Source organism: Elephantulus edwardii, unplaced genomic scaffold (assembly GCF_000299155.1).
Source record: "Elephantulus edwardii isolate Elephantulus edwardi_28Jun2011 unplaced genomic scaffold, EleEdw1.0 scaffold00089, whole genome shotgun sequence".
Classification (NCBI taxonomy): Eukaryota; Metazoa; Chordata; class Mammalia; order Macroscelidea; family Macroscelididae; genus Elephantulus; species Elephantulus edwardii.
The window spans coordinates 12,672,914-12,689,326 of NW_006399839.1; positions in this window are offsets into that span (position 1 = coordinate 12,672,914).

The following is a 16,413-nucleotide window of genomic DNA, read 5'->3' on the forward strand; positions in this document are numbered from 1 at the left end:
TGGGGCCAGTGGTCTTTTCTTAGCAAAGGTCCTGTTTGGAATTTACTGACCTGCAGAGGAGGGAAAGCCAGGGGGACCTGAGCCACTTGAGGTCTGCACCTGTGACTGGGGGATTTTCACTCCATTTGGGAGTGAATGAACAGGTGTGCTTCAGGAGGCTGTCTTGACTCAGGTTACACTTTGTGATAACTGTCTTTCAGGGTTGAGGCTCATTCTCTTCCAGCTCCCCTGTGTGATCCCTGTTCTTAGCCTATCGCATGCCTACCCACAAGACCCATGAATCTAGTCAACTTTACACTCTCCCAGTGCCCTGCCCCTCCTGGGAATTCTGAGGATCCTAATCTACTGTCTGCAGAGGAGGGATTCTGAAGAGTAGTCTCGTCAATACACTGGTTACTTGTGTGTGTGTGTGTGTGTGTGTGTACTGTCAAATCGGATCTGACAGGTACAGGAGGAGATAGTCCCTCCTTTTCTAGCAGAGTGTCTGGTGGATTTGAACTGTGTACTTCTGGGGTTATAGTGCAGCTTCTTGCCACTAGGCCACCAGAGCTCCCTCTATACTGGTTACTTTTATACTCTTTAAAGAAACATAGTTTTGACTTGGTATCAGAGACCCCTAATCCTTTTGTGAATATTTGTTTTGGGTCCTAGACCAAAATACTGAAATGCTTGAGATAATGCAAAGAGCCCTTTTATAAATCCTAAATGAAGAAGGTGCTCTGATTCAATTCACTATTAGTAAACAGCACGCTCTGGCAGTGTTGTTGTAAGGGGCTATGTTGCCAAGCCGAAGGCACATAGTTCAAATCTACCAGATGCCCCTCAGGAGAAAGTTGGGTGGTCTCCTCTTGTGAGATTTATGGCATCTGAAAACCCACTGGAGGGTCAGTTGTGAGTCAGTTCCAACTCGATGGTAAATAGCAAGTTCCTCAAACCAAACCCACAGCCACAGAAGCAGTTTCCACTCATTGTGACACTCCACAAGGTTTCCCAGGCTGTGAATCTTTAATGCCCATTTTTCTCCCACAGAGATGGATTCAAATCCCCATCCTTTCAGTTAGCCAGATGTGTTACATACCACAAGCCTCCAGGGCTCCGGAACAGAAAGTTGGTGCACCCCTTACAAGTCATAGCTTAGCGTAATTGGGTGAAAATCAATATATGCTTAAAATAAAGTTCACTGCTTATCAGTGAAGTGAAGTGCTTAATTAATAATATACAGATTAGAGAGTCTGGTGATGGGCAATATGCCATCTTTAGTTTAAGATGTTTGAGCCTAGAGTACCACCCAAGGACAGGGGAGAGCAAACATTTTCTAGAAAGGCTTGGAGTGTAAATTATTCAAGCTTTGAGGACCTTCTCTGTTCTAATAACTCTGTCATTCTGGCACCAAAGCAGCTGTAGGCCAAAAAAAGTGAACAAAGGATGTGCCTGTGGTCTGAGGAAACTTATTTACGGTCATTGAAATTTGAATTTTTACATAATTTTCACGTATAACAAAAAGATCATTCTTTTGTTGTTGTTGTTCAACCATTGAAAAATAGCACAGCCATTCTTATCTCATAGGTTGTATGAGCCCACAGCCAACTCTAAGTCTATACGTATTTTCTTTCTTTCTTTTCAGTGTCCTTTGGCCTGGAAAAGGTGACAGGGAGACTTGAGTGTGGTGGCTTAAGGACTTACAATGAACTAATTTGTAAGATATATGTGGGACAAAAGTTGAGGCCCATACGTTTAGATCTTTAAAAAGACTTAGGGGGGAAAAATTGCTTTCAAGAGGAATTCCATGTGGTTCAGCATGCGCTCCGTAAAGGGCTGACCCATGGTGTGATCAGCTCTGCCTGCAGATGTTGTTTGGAACAGACCGTTGAGAGATTCGTTCCTCAGGAAAGCCAGGGCAGCAGGTGGCACCAGCCCTGAGACAGAAGTACAGTCAGGAAAAAAGGGGAGGGGGAAAAAAATCTGTCCCTTTCCTAGGCAGTTGCTTTTTATTGCTTATAGCTCTGTCACCATTTTCAGATTGGCCTCTGGGAAAAAAAAAAGAACAATGTGCTTAGCATGGCTGATTATTTTGTTTTAATTAAAACATTTCTGAGAAACAAAACGAAACGTTCAAACAGACCAAGTTGATTGTGTTTGTACTGTGGCACAGTTAATGCAAACCACTCGAGAGAGGCCGGAAGTTTGGAGCTTGGAGCTTTTTTTGCCTTGAGTTTTTGGTCTGGCTTTTAAAAAAATTTTCCTTCTGAATGAGGACAGCAGAACAGGAAGTCAGTATATTCCTTCGAAAACCATCTAGCCAGGTTTTCAGGTGGCATCTTCTCAAGCCTTCTGATGCCATTTGGCAAGTTGGTTTCCTGGCTGGTCCACTGGGCAGCCTCCACTCCCTTGATGAGAAGATGACTAATGTTCATTCCATAGTTAGACCTGAGAATCCATCCAGCTGGAACCCAGAAGCATTAGTATAAGAGGAGAAGTCTGTAGTCACTCTGGTTTTCTATCCTCTCTTCAAGAGATACACTACTTCCCCAGATCTCACCTGCTAAGACATTACGTTGGATTTCACCTGACCAAGAGAAAGTCAAAGGCCATTATAAAATATCAGAAGGGCATCCACAATCGTCCCAACTAGACACTCCTTCAGTGTGGCCTCCCTTCTCCCTCTTTTTGAAATCCCTCTTTCTCAAATAAATACCACCTTAGCTTAGATTTGCACCAGTGCAAAGAGGAGTGAGTTTGAGTGTTAGGAAGCACCTCAGCCCCACAGAAGTTTGTAGACAACTCACTTGTAAGATCACCTCTCTCCTTCCCAATTATAACAGGACCCCCTCAGGGCTCCCCTTTGTTGGGGCCTAGCTGCCAGTTTCTCTTGCCACTGATTTAATCCCTGGCAAGTAGCCAGAGCATTAAACTTTTATTGTTCAATTTACCACAAGGGTGGGGCCCTGCTTCTTAGTGGGCCAGGGAGGCTACAGCCGTTTCCAGACCCAAGTGTCACACTGCATTAGTAACTGCAGACTTCGAGGGCTGGATTTCCTTCAGTCTGGTTAGACCTTGGTTAGAACCAGGGCAGTGTGCTCATATTTTAAAGATAGACCATTTTTTTCTTTTTAAAAAAAATCACCACCACCCCAAAACCAGCTTTTCAGCTTTTTAAAGATGATGCAGAGTGGTTGTGAGTCTCAGCGTGTGTAACTAAGTTTGCATGGTCTCCTGCCATCATCCCAGAAGATCAGTTCAGTGTCTGCTGCTGTCCCTTGGTGTCCCCCAGTTGGCTGGAAACATGGCGGCCCAGTGGTTGGCTTCCAGAAAAGTAGGCACCGCTGGCCAATCCCGATGCTGTATGTAAATTGCTTGCCGCTGTTCAATCTATAAAAATTCATCTTCAAAGAAGATTATTGGGCTGGTAAAAATATTTTTAATAATGACCACAGAAGCCATATTTGTTTTTCTTTGATGTTCTCCCGAAGACGCTTCTGGTTTTAATCAGATTGTTCCCACATAAAATACAGTGGAAATCTACAATAATAAAATCCCTATTCCTGTGTCTATGGGGAAATAGACAGGATGGGGACTGTCCTTTTAAGGGGCTTTCCCCTACCCTTTCCCTAGACTCAAAGCCTCTATTACTGGTGGGTGTTTTGGCATCAGTTAAGGGCCTTCAATCCTTCCCTCCTTCCATGTTTTGCTCTTTCATTAAAGTGTTTCTGTTGTCTAATTATATCCTTTCAATCAAATTAGAGGCTGCAGCATCTGGTGAGAGCCGTAACTGCTGCCATCTGCACCTCGTATATACGCAGGCCTTTTCAGCTGAGAATCACTCCAGTTCCAAATGGCAGGAAGAGATTTGAAAAACGTTTCATTGGAGGGGAGGTTAACTTAAAAGGAACATCTTCAAAGGCTGAGGGCAGCGCCCTGCTTACCAGGATGTGTGTGCAGCCACTTTCTCTAGCACTTCTGGCATCGGTTGTTTTTGATGGTCTCACCTGAAATGCCTTCTCATTCCTGTCATGGGCTCGAAGGGCCGAGGGCTGAGCTGCAGATCTTCTGTTCTGTGATCATGGAAGTGTTCTTGGATGGTGACACTTCTGCTCATTTAATCACTTCTCCTAACTCAGTGGTTTTTACTAAAGGAGATTTTTGCCTCTTGGCTGTGTCCCGAGACATAGTCACAACTGGGGCGTGAAAGAGGGAAGCTGTGTAGTAGGGCAGGATGTCATAGAATGTTCAGGAAAACTCCACAACCAAGAACTATCTGGTCCCAAGTGTCAGTAATGCTGAGGTGGAGAGATATCTTAGAAGGCTACAGCTTTGCTGCTTCAAGTTTTACATTCAAATCTGTTACCAATATATGTTGTCTACAAGACAGCCAGCTTCCTATTTAGGAAATCTTGGATTATTTGTCCTAATTATATTATTATTTTGTCCTTTTCTTCATTGTGGCCTAGGTGCAGGCAACTGATTATTCTTTTTTCCCCCTCTTAAAAATGTCGATTCTTCATCATCCATCTCTTAACTCATTCGGGATGTCTGGAGATAATGTTTCAGAAACTTTACCAGAATAAATAGAGCTGGAATACGCTGTGTCTTGTAGCCTGTAATGACTCGCACTCCTAACCCAAAGGCGGGGCATTTCTGGTGGTTCAGATCCACCAGCAGCTCCCACAAACACAGAGGGACAGTCTGCTGTTGTGATTTAAGCCCTCAGAAACCCAATGGAGGGTTGCTGCTATGAATCAGAAATGACTCAATGACAATGAGTTGGAGTTTGTGGTAGGATTGTTAGATTAAATACAAGACATCCAGTAAAATTTATATTTCACATAATCCAGAAATTAAAATTTAACTGGGCATCCCGTGTTTTTATTTGCAAAATCTGACAGCCCTTCTCCAAAGCTATGAAATAGCAAGTGAAAGCTCTGAATCTCTGATTATCAGTCAGTGTGGGTCTCACCATCTGCCCTTCCTGTTTCAGGTGGCCAGAGATGACAGTGTCGTCTGCTCCCACCTCACTGAGGCTTTCTGTCTGCCCCAAATTGTCTCTAGCCAGAATTTCTCAAATCTTTCACTTGTGTTCACACAGTCGGCTCTGACTCATATCCTCCCTCCGTCAGGTTCGTGTGCTCTAAGCCATACGGGGAAGAGAAAGCCCATCTTTTGCTTGAGGAGCAGCTAGTGGATTTGAACTGTCAGAGTCACTCAGCCATCTGGTTAGCAGCACAGCGTCCTACGGACTATGCCACCAGAGCTCCTTCTCTATTGTGACAGATTAATAAGGACTTAGCAAATGCCTGCTGTGTGTCCAGCGTCTCTGACTGGGAACTCATCCCTTTGCCAGCTTGTACATGGCTACAGCTTTGTTGCCTTTAAAGTTTTACTTTAAAGATATGATGTAGATATATATTGTCTACCTGATAATGAGCTCTCTGCTCAGGAACTCTTGTACTATTTGCCAGACTCATATCGACCGCAGGAACCTGGATATCCCAGAGTTTGGCTACTCTGGCGTGTTGGCTGCCCTCCAGAACTCCATTATCGGAAGCCTTCTTGCCATCTGATATTTAAAACAAGGCACACACAGTACCCAAGGAAACTTAACCAGAAGCTGAATTGTGACCACTTGCTGCTTCTCCCTATAGACTGGTTGAGAGCTTCAGACAGTTTAAAACAGAGCTGCTCAACTCATAGCAAGACAGGCTGTAGCTTTGAGTCAGGTGCCTACTGCTTGGAACACATTCCTAGCAGGAAAATGGATGTTTATTAAAAAGGAGGTTAATCATTCCCTATCATTCTTACTGCCATTGCTTTGTGCCCTGGAGTGGAAACTGACTCAGAGCTGAGCCTCCAGTGGGTTTTCAGAGGCTGTAAATTGAACAAGATGGGGTTGTTCATCTCTCTTTGTAGAGCATCTGGTGGATTTGAACCGCCTGCCTTTGGGTTGGCAGCACAACTCCTTACCACTAGAGCGCTTATTCCCTATTATGAACGACTTTATCATTCCACTTGCTACATCATTCGTCTGCCTTCAAATTGATTCCTACCTATTCCGCCCCTGCAGGGTATAGCAGAACTGTCCCATAGGTTTAGTCCTTTTTAAACAATAGCAGTGACAAAGGCTTTTGATTCTCAGTTATTTGATTTACATAAACTCTGCTAGAACTTCTCAGAAGAATGGCTAGGTGTATCATGAGGCTAGTCTAGAGGCAAAAATTGGTGAGAGAATTTGGAATATGTAATGGACTTTTTCCTGCCTCTTAAACCCTCATACACCTGTTTCATTTCCTCATTCAGCCAGCGTTTGCCAGGGACCATCTGTGTGGTGTATAGTTGCTAAAGAGACCAAGAGAAGTAAGGTGCTCAGGAACTTAAAGGTTAATGGAAGCAGGGCCAAAGGCTTCATTAGCAATAATCAAAATAAGGAAGAGCTGTGGTGCCAGATGCTTGGAACTTGCTTTGATGTCTCTGATTTCAATAGGAGTATAAGCTAAGAAAACCCCCACTGCCACCAAGTGGACCCCAACTCATGGTGACCCTCCATTGAGTTCCTGCGGCTGCAAATTTTTGTGTGAGAGGACTGCACATCCTTCTGAAAAGAAGCATTCTCAGCCCAACACATAATGTGCTTTGACATCAAGGCTCCTTGCGGGGAGTTGTTTGTTATTGTGGTTGTGTACCGTCAAGTTGGTACCGACCCATAGCAGACTATTCAGTGGGTTTTCAGAGGCAATTTAATTGCTCGGGAGGGGACTGCAGAGCAGGAATTGGGATTGCAGTGCAGCTTCTTACCACTAGGACAGTGGTTTCTATTTCAGACCCCAAATTTTCAAATAGTTCTCCATCTTTTATAGACAGAGAGATATTTTGTTTTCTTTAAAGCTAACTTAAAATGAAGAAAGGTACTATCCATTAGAATGCTAACTTAAACTTTATAACATCTTATTATGCTTTATTTCAAATTATTGAGGAGTAATGATGTCAGTTTGAGGACTACGGTGCATCTGATTCAGGCTATGGGCTTTCCGATCACTTGCTGTGCATCTGACAGCTAGACAATGAATAAGAATGACACAGAAGAAGAACTGATACCTTTGAGCTATAGTGTTGGAGAAAGCACTGAACCATGGATGGCAAAAACCCCAAATATGTCTTGGAGAGGGTGCAGCTGGAGTGCCTCTTTGGAGGCAAAAATGATGAGGCTTCACCTCACATACTTTGGGCATGTTGCTAAGAGGGGCTATTCCTTAAAGAAGGATATGATGCTGGGAAGTCTGGAGGGTCGGTGAAGGAGAGGAAGACCCTCCACCAGGTAGATTGACATGGTAACTGCTGTAATGGGCTCTAGTGTGTCATTAAGTATGGGGATGACACAGGATAGGACAGGGTTCAGATCTGTTGTTCATGAGTTGTTGCTATGACTCGATGGCACCTAACAACAATATGCTTTATTTCATTATCTAAGTATTATTTCTAGGATAAAATTTTATTTCACAATTGAAGTGGGGTCGTTGTTAAGAGGTGCTGGCAGTTCATTTCCTGCTTCTGACTATGCGTAACAGAAGGAGCACCTCCGGTGTCAGACGCATTTGTCAAGACATTTAAGTTCATAAACTGTCAATTCCTAGAGTTTTGTTTTTCACCAACACCTTCAGTGAAGCGTGGACTTCTTCCTTCAGTACCACTGGGTCTTGATCATATACTACCCCCTGGAATGTTGACCAATCATTTTGAGGAAAGTGATTCTGTATATCCTTTCCATCTTCTTTTGATGCTTCATGCGTCCATGCAATACTTTGCCTGTGGAATCATTCAGTATCCCAACTCAGTTTGATCCCCCCCACCCCCTTCAGTTCTTTCAGCTTGAGAAATGCTGAGTGTTCTCCTCTCTTTGGGTTTTATAGCCCTAGATCTTTGCACATTTCATTGTAATTCTTTGCTTTGTCTTCTTGAGTCACCCTTTGTAATCGTCTGTTCAGCTCTCTTATTTCCTCATTTCTTCTTTTCTCTTTAGCTTTTTAAAGTTTTAGAGCAAGTTTCAGAGTTTTTTCTGATGTCCATTTTGACCTTTCTTTCCTTCCTGACTTCTTAATGACACTGACTTTTTTTATGTATGATGCCCTTCCATGACTCGACTGGGCTTCTATTACTAGTGCTCAGTGTATCAAATCTGTCTGGTTCCCCCCACACACACACCTTTGCCTTCAAATCTGTTCTTGAAATGGTTTTAGAACTTGGATGGAATACAATCAAAGTCATATTTTGACTCTTAGGGATTTTTCATTTTATTCAGCTTCAACTTGAACTTACGTATGAGCTATTGATGATCTGTTCCACAGTCAGCACTTGATTTTTTTTCTGACTGGTGATAGACTCTGAGCTGTCTTGCTGTCTCTTTCCACAGATAGAGTTGGTTTAATCCCTGTGTGTATTCCATCTGGCGAGATCCGTCTACTATTTATATGGGTGATCCCCCCCCAAAAGTATGTGCAGTAAATAAGCCACTGGTCATACCAAATTTTATCATATGATCTCTGGGACTGGTTCATCTCAATAAATATCTGAAGTAGATCCATTCACATTCATGCTGCTATTCTGATACATACTCTTCCCAAAGGGTAATAGAATACATTCTGTTGTTATTGCCAGTAAAATCCACTAGACTGCTTGTGCTAATTAATGAAATGAGTTCCATTGAGTCAGTGATTTTAAACTGTCCTACTGAATCCATTTTTTAACCCAGTATCTTTGTACACACTATAGAGTTAAATATTGATATATCTATGCTAATTTTTCCTCTCAAAAATTATCTTTTTATTTCTAATTTTATTATTTTATTTATTAATAATATCCTAAATATATTTGTGGTCTATGTATCTATATACACTACTGTCTAAGAGTTACTTCCAACTCTCAGTGTCTCTCCTTTGGGTTCCTGAGACTGAATCTTTACAAGAGGAGACTGCCCAGCTTTCTCCCACAGAACATAAACAAACTTCTGGAGACTTTTTGTTTTCATTGGTTCAGCTAAACTTTTTCTTTTGTGTTTCCTACCCCCCCCCCCCGTTTGTTTTTAACACAACTTCAGCAGATGTTTTGGGTTTAAGGTTTAAAGATTATCTCAGGCCAATAGTTTTAGAGGTTTTATGACTCTACAATCTAAGGTCTAGATTCAGTGAAATTCTGAAATTCTGTTCTGCATTTTACTCCTTTTGGTCAGGATTCTTCTATAGGATCTTTTAGCAGTTTGTTCAGTAAGGGTAGCTGGACACCAACCCATTCTTCTGGCCTCATGGCAAAGGAGGCAGTTGTTCATTGAGGCAATTAGCCAAACATTTCCTTAGCTGCTTCCTTTTCTGATTCTTCTTTTTTCCTTATTAAACCTAAAAAAGTCAGCAACAATTCCTTTATGGCATCAAATAGTGTCCAGATTTCCCTTGGTGTGTCATCAGTATTTTTTTTTTTAATACTAGTTTATTTACAAAATTTGAATACATTGTTTTCCAGAATAGATTCTTCCCATTTCCCTCACCCTATCCCACCCGACAAATTGTAACAATCCATGATTAATCCCCTCTCCCTCTGCACATCCTCATCAGTATTTCTTAAAGTTCAAACAGAATCTAAACAAGGTACATGGTAGATGTGGTTCCCAAGTCTCTATTAACCTACTGATGGCTCGTTTCTAGGTTTTTTTCCAATTTATTTGTTGAAGACATGATTTCTTTTAAGGAGTGGCAAGTCCCACTTGGGACAGGAATTCTTTTTACCATAGTATTCTCCTTTCCATTAGAGAAACAAGCATTAAAGAATTTTATGCCTGGAAAAGATTTTTGGCCACCACATGCCTCTGGCAACTCTATGTGAACTTTGATAAATGATGATAGTTGTAGAAAGGCTTCAGGCCTTTTGTTCATAGAATCACTATGAGTCGTGCTTGACTTGACAGCAATCAACAAGAACAGTCTTTTTCTGTCATGGTACCCCAGACAGTTGAGCCTTAGTTACATTTTGTTAGGGTGAAGGGACTTTGAGACCAGCTATCTCACCCTCTCTCATTTCACAAAGTAAGAAACCAAGGCCCATAGTGTCTGAGTGATTAGCTCAAGACTACATAGTGTTTGTTGCCTGCTTACCTCGTGGTACTTGCTTTATTCCATTTACTCTCCACGTGTTGTATGTGTGCAGAGAGTCCCGCACACATACATTCTGCCCCAGACTTCCTCTCTAGTTTGAACCTGACGGCCTTACTCCATGTAATTGCTGAAATCACTGCTCTTAGACATTAAAGATGGGAAAGTGCCCTCAGAGCCTCAGCTGGGTGGGTAAAGTGGGGAAGCAAAGCATCATTAAATCTTATCAGGGATTAAAATGCCTTTCAGATTAATTGTTGCACTCCTACCATCTTTTCTCATCCATTTCCAGTTTTAATTTGTTTTCAAAGAACATTTCATAACACTTTCAAAATGTGCACTTCCAAAATGCAGCTCGGGTTTAACTGGGCAGAGTTCAGTTTCTTGAAATTCTCTTAACTTGGTATTTGCTCTGCTTATAATAAGTTCACTTATTGAATGATATGATTTTAGTAGCATATACATACATAAAGATATGTTTCAATCTATTTGCAGCTGAACTTCTGATGGATAAAAACATACAAACTCCATTATACCTTTTTCTTCTCAGTTCTTTTTAAATTTTTTTGTGTGTTTGTGCCATTGATTTTCTTATCCCCTGAATGCTAGGATCCAGTGTTTGGTTCAAACCATGTATGTTGTCTGTCTTGTTGGTAGCTTGATAATTTAAAACACAGTCATATTAGGATTGTGTGCCCACTTAATATACTACTTTTCACAACTGAATAAACTATATAACATAATAGTGATTATAATTTTAAAATTTTATAATATTGTTTTGTACTGTTGAGCTAGTTTTTATGCATCAGAGAGTTGGACAGTGACTAAGGAGGATAGAAGGAGAATGATACCTTTGAGCTTTGGTGCTGGAGAAGAGTATTGAGGGTACCATGGACTGCTAGGAAAGATTCATCCCGGAAAGGGTTAAGCCAGGCAGGTCCTTGGAGACAAGGATTCTGAGGCTCCATCTAACATACTTTGGACATGTTGTAAGGAGGTCCTTGGAGAGGGATATTCATGCTTGGGAGGGTGGAGGGACAGCGCAGGAGGGGAAGGCCCTCTATGAGGTGGATTGATTCAGTGACTGGGGTAATTGAGATGGGAGTGTCAGAGACAGTGCGATTAGCACAGGACAGAGCAGAGTTTAGGGCTGTTGTACATAGGGTCGCTATGAGTTGCAAGCGACTCAACGGCACATAACAACAACAATAACAATAACAACAACAACTGTTGAGTTGGAACTGATCCACAGCTGACCCTCCAGTGAGTTTTCAGAGGAGGTTTCATGAGAGATTTCCCATCCTTTCCCCGTGGAGCAGCTGGTGGATTCTAGCCCTGTGCCTTTCAGATTTCCGTGCCACTTCATACCATTAGGTAACCAGAGCTCACTATAAAAAAATTTATAACAGAGTGTGATTATCTTTAAAGCTTTATCCTTGCGTAATAAATTACTGCTGTGTGATAGCCATTTTACTGGCACATTGTCAGTTCTTCCAGCTGCTCTGAGCTGAATGTAATCTAATGCCCCATTTTACAGATGAAGAAACTGATGTTCAAAGCGGGCAGCTCTGTTGTAAACTGCAGAGCTAAAATCCCACCCCAGAAACCCTAACATGCACTTTATATAGTAGCTTTCTATAATATTGATTGAAAGTACTAAGTCCTGTAATATCTCTATCTGTGTGCATGTATGTGTGCATATGTATAGATGTCAACTTATATAGGCAATAGTTAACCTAATAGTTAAGGAGCTCTGTCATTGTAGTGTGTTACTTGTTGGGCTGTTAAACTAAGGGCTGTCGGTTTGAATCTACTAGCATCTCTGCAAGAGACAGATGAGCAATTTCTTGCCATATAGACTCACTGCCTTGGAAACCGAACACAGAGTCACTGTGAATTAGAACCAACTCATTGACAAGTGAGTTTGGTGGATTTGACTAACCTACCGATAGTTTATGGGTTCTGTACAATTGATACGAAGCTCTGGTGGCTTAGCAGTAAGGACTTGCACTGCCAGTGCAAAGGAACACAGTTCAAATCCATCAGCCACTCCTCAGGAGAAAGATGGGCTGGAGGGTCAGCTGTGGGTTAGTTCCAACTTGATGGTACACAACAGCAACAACACAACCTGTAGGGAGCTCTTGTGGGTTAATAGGTAGGGAGCTGGGCTGCCAACCTAACATGTCACTTCTCTGATGGTTTGAATCCATCAGCAACTCTAAGGGAGAAAGATGAACAATCTCCATTTACAGCCTCCAAACCCCTCTGGAAGGATAGAAATGAGTTGGTTCCGACTCAGTGGCAATGAGTGGAGACATAGCCTATAGGATGTGGAAGGGCTTGAGGAGACCCATGGACACTTCTGAAATGGTGTATAGTATGTATATGCTATTTGCTTGTGATCAAGTCCCTGTCTTTCTATCCATCTGCCAACATGTCTTTATGTGTCCCTAAAAAAGGTGGTGGTGGTTGTTAGATGCCCTGAGTCACCTCCAACATTTAATATGACTAATGTTGCTGGGTCCCATGCCATTCTCCAGTATTTGAGCTCCTTTTTACAGCCCCTATGTCAGTCTGTCTCATTGAAAGTCTCCCTTTTTTCCTCTGATGCTCTACTTGATCAAGCATGATGTTGCTCTGCAGTAAACAGGCCCTCCTGATGATGCATTTGAAATAAGAGTGATGAAGTCCCACCACCCTCACTTCTAAGAAACATTCTGCCTTTATTTCTTCCAAGACAGATTTGCTCATTCTTCTGCCAGCCTGTGGTCTAATTGTCTTCTCTGCCAACACCACAACTTGGACACATCAGTTTTTATTCAGTCTTCCTTTTTATTGTCCCAGATTTCACGTGCCTCTGGGGTGATTGAAAGAACTGTGGTATCCCTTAGTATTCAAAGTAACATCTTGGCTTTTTAAGATTTGGTTTCTTTATTTACATTTTAATTTATTTTTTCTAACTAAGCTTTTAAAGAGGTTTTTTGGCAGCAGCTTTACCCAATACATCATTAGATCTCTTGATTGCTGATCCAAGTAAAACGAATTCCTGGTCAAATCGAATGTCCTCATTTCAGAGATAAAGGAATCTGGGTTGAAAGGAGGATGTACTGTGTCCCCAGAGTGGCAAAGTCAAAGTTAGAGCCAGAGGCCAGCCAGACCTCTTGGTCTGCTGTGTTCCTTCCCCCGTGCTGAGGGAGGGGAGGGGATCCCAACCTTTGCAGTCAGACAGCTGCATTTGTGCAATTTCAGGCCTCGCCTCTTTCAGTGCTCTTTATGAGATGTGAGCGGCAACCTCCCATTCCAGAGCATGCAATTAACAGACTGTTAAACAATCACCCGGGCAATCATTGTTGGGATGGATTTAGGAACTGCAATATGGAAAAATGTCTTTGGAAATATTTCTAGGTCCTCTGCTGGCTGCATTTCTAAATTGTTATTGTTATATGCTGTCAAGTCAGAACCAGCTCATCACTGGCTCCCAAACAGGTTTTCAGAGGTTTTAAACTGCACAAAGAGGAGACTGCCCATCCTTTGCCTGTTGATGAAACTGTTGGATTCCTACTGTGTGCCCTAGAGCGGCAGTACAACTTCTTACCATTAGACCACCAGCACTCTCACCTTCTAAATCAGAACCTTTAAATAATTTTACATACAGATAACATGAGACCTTTATGGACATATCAATGTTTAGAAAGCACATGTAATGAAGGGGCATTGAGCTTTAACCCAAACGTAATTTTGATCTCAGACTTTACCGTGTGTTTGCTTGTTAGCAAACAATAGCCCCCCCAGAGAATAATCAATGTGTATAAAATCATTTGCCCACAGATTCTTTTCCCTGACCCCCCAGAGATTCTCAACTAAAGATTTTACATGCACAACATGATTAACCTTATCTTAAGAGACTTGCAATAAAACTAGCATTGTGATTTTTAAAATAAATGTTTTATGCCATACTTTGGTGAGCGGGGGAGAAAAGTTAAGGAATATCTGCTTTAGAAGATGAGGATGCATTCTCTGAGGTTTTTAATGTGAGCCTTGGAGGTTTTTATCAAGGTGGTTTCCCTGCTGTTTGGGAAATGAAATTTCTCTCAGGCTATTATGTCTAATTGAAGGACAATTTCTGTCGACTGTCCCAAACAAAAGATACAGGATTTCCAATAGAGAGTGAGAGAGTAAAATATACATTATTTCTGTAAAGTAACTGGAAAGTGAGCAAGCTAAAAAAAGATGAAAAAATAAAGCAGCGCTTGCCACAGTTTATTCCTTCCCTCTTGAAACATTTTCCTCTCTTGACTTTCCAGACCTTCCTCACAGGCTACGCTCTCTCACTGTTGCTGGGGCCCTCAGTCTCCCTTCTGCAGGTGTATTTAAAGACCTACTTTATATTTCCCCAGTCCTGTTATATGCACACATTGTCACTTGCTATAAACCCAAGACCAAACCCACTGCCATTAAGTCAGTGCTGACGTCTAGCAACCCTAGAGGACACAGTAGAACTGCCCTGAAGGTTTCCAAGCCTGTTGTAGTGCATAACATATTGTGTTGCAAACAAAAAGGTCAGTGGTTCAAATCCACCAGCTGCGTCTTGGAAGAAAGATGGGCCGTCTCCTCCTGTATAGATTTTGTTGTTGTTGTTGTTAGGTGGTTTGAGTCAACTACAGCTCATAGCCCCCCTGTGCCCTGTGAACAGCAGATCTGACCCTTGTCCTCTCCTGCGCCAACTTCATGGTTTCTGTCATGCTCATGCCCATTGTGGTCATCACTACATCCATCAGTCTATTTCACTGAGGGTTTTCCTCTCTTTCACTGACCCTCTACCTTTCCCAGCATGACGTTGCTCTGTCTAAAGTCTGGTTCCACCTGAAAATATGACCAACGTGAGGAGACAAAGTTTCCCCACCCTTGCCTCCAAGGAGTACATCAGATTCGAGACAGATTTGTTTGTTTTTTCTGTGCATGACAGTCCATGGTATGTGTATTCAGTATTCTTCACCAGCATCACATCATTTCGTCTTCTGTCACTCTTATTTATTACAGCCTTAGAATCCCAGTGGAGGGTTGTTATGAGTTAGAATCGACGGCATGGCAGTGGATTGATCTTTATGGAAGCAGACTGCCCTGTCTTTTCTCCTGCAGAGCAGCTGGTGGATTTGAACAGTTGGCCTTTTGGTTAGCAGCCAAGTGTTTAGCTTCACCAGCAGGGCTCCTTTGCACCTACTATCCTCTCTGCCAGTTACACTCTTCCTACAGCTTTGTGCATGGCTTGCGCCTTCCCTTCATCCACACTTTGTTGATAGTGCCTCCTCTTCAGTCCTTCCCTGAGTGTCAGTCTCCATCCTCTTACTCCACTTTCCCTTGTTGCACTGTGGGATGCTCATTTTGATTGGTTTACAATTAGTGTATTCCCCCAGTTAGCATGCAGACCCCATGGGTACAGAGTTTCTGTTCACTTTGGTAGCCCTGCTATGCACAGTAGTACTGGGCATTTTCCAGAAAACAAACCTGTTGCCATTGAGTCAGGTTGAACTGTCCCATCTTAACTGGGAAAATACCCAAAATCAAACTTAACCACTATCAACTCGATTTTAATTCATAACAACCCTCCACAAGGCTGTAAGTCACTATGGGAGAAGACTGTCTACCTTTCTGCCTCGGCATTCAAACTGCCAACCATTCAAACAATCCAGCAAGCAGGCACTGTACCACCAAGGGACTTTTGCTGGGCATAGTTCACAGGAAATAGATATTTGTTGAATGAATGAGTGAATAATGGTTTTTATATCAGATCTGTCACCATAACTTACTATCTTTCACTGACTACATAGTATGAAGATGCTTGTGTGAATGTTTTCTCCTATTGATTTGAGCCACTCCTTGCTTATCTTGCCAAAGCTTATGTCAGTTCATGGAAGTAGAAAATAAGGAAGGTGGAGTCCTCATTATCGAGTACACACCCTAATAATATGGTGAAATCAAGATGCACGCTTAACTAAACCCAGGACACTCAAGTTTATTTCTTTTTCTTTTCTTTTCTTCCCCACCCTCCCTTACTGAGCCCTGGGCAAATGTGCCCTAAAACCCAGCACAGTGCCTTGGCTTTCCCAATGTACTGGGACAAAAAGGAATCTGAGAAAAACAGCCTGAAGCAAACAAACCTGCATTTTCCCCTTTCCCGCTCACAGATGCCACCTCATCCTCATTCATGAGGACTTTCCCAGGCCTGGGTGGCCACCACATTCTGTTATGTGACAAATCAAGTCATCTGAGTCTTTGGGAACACTGA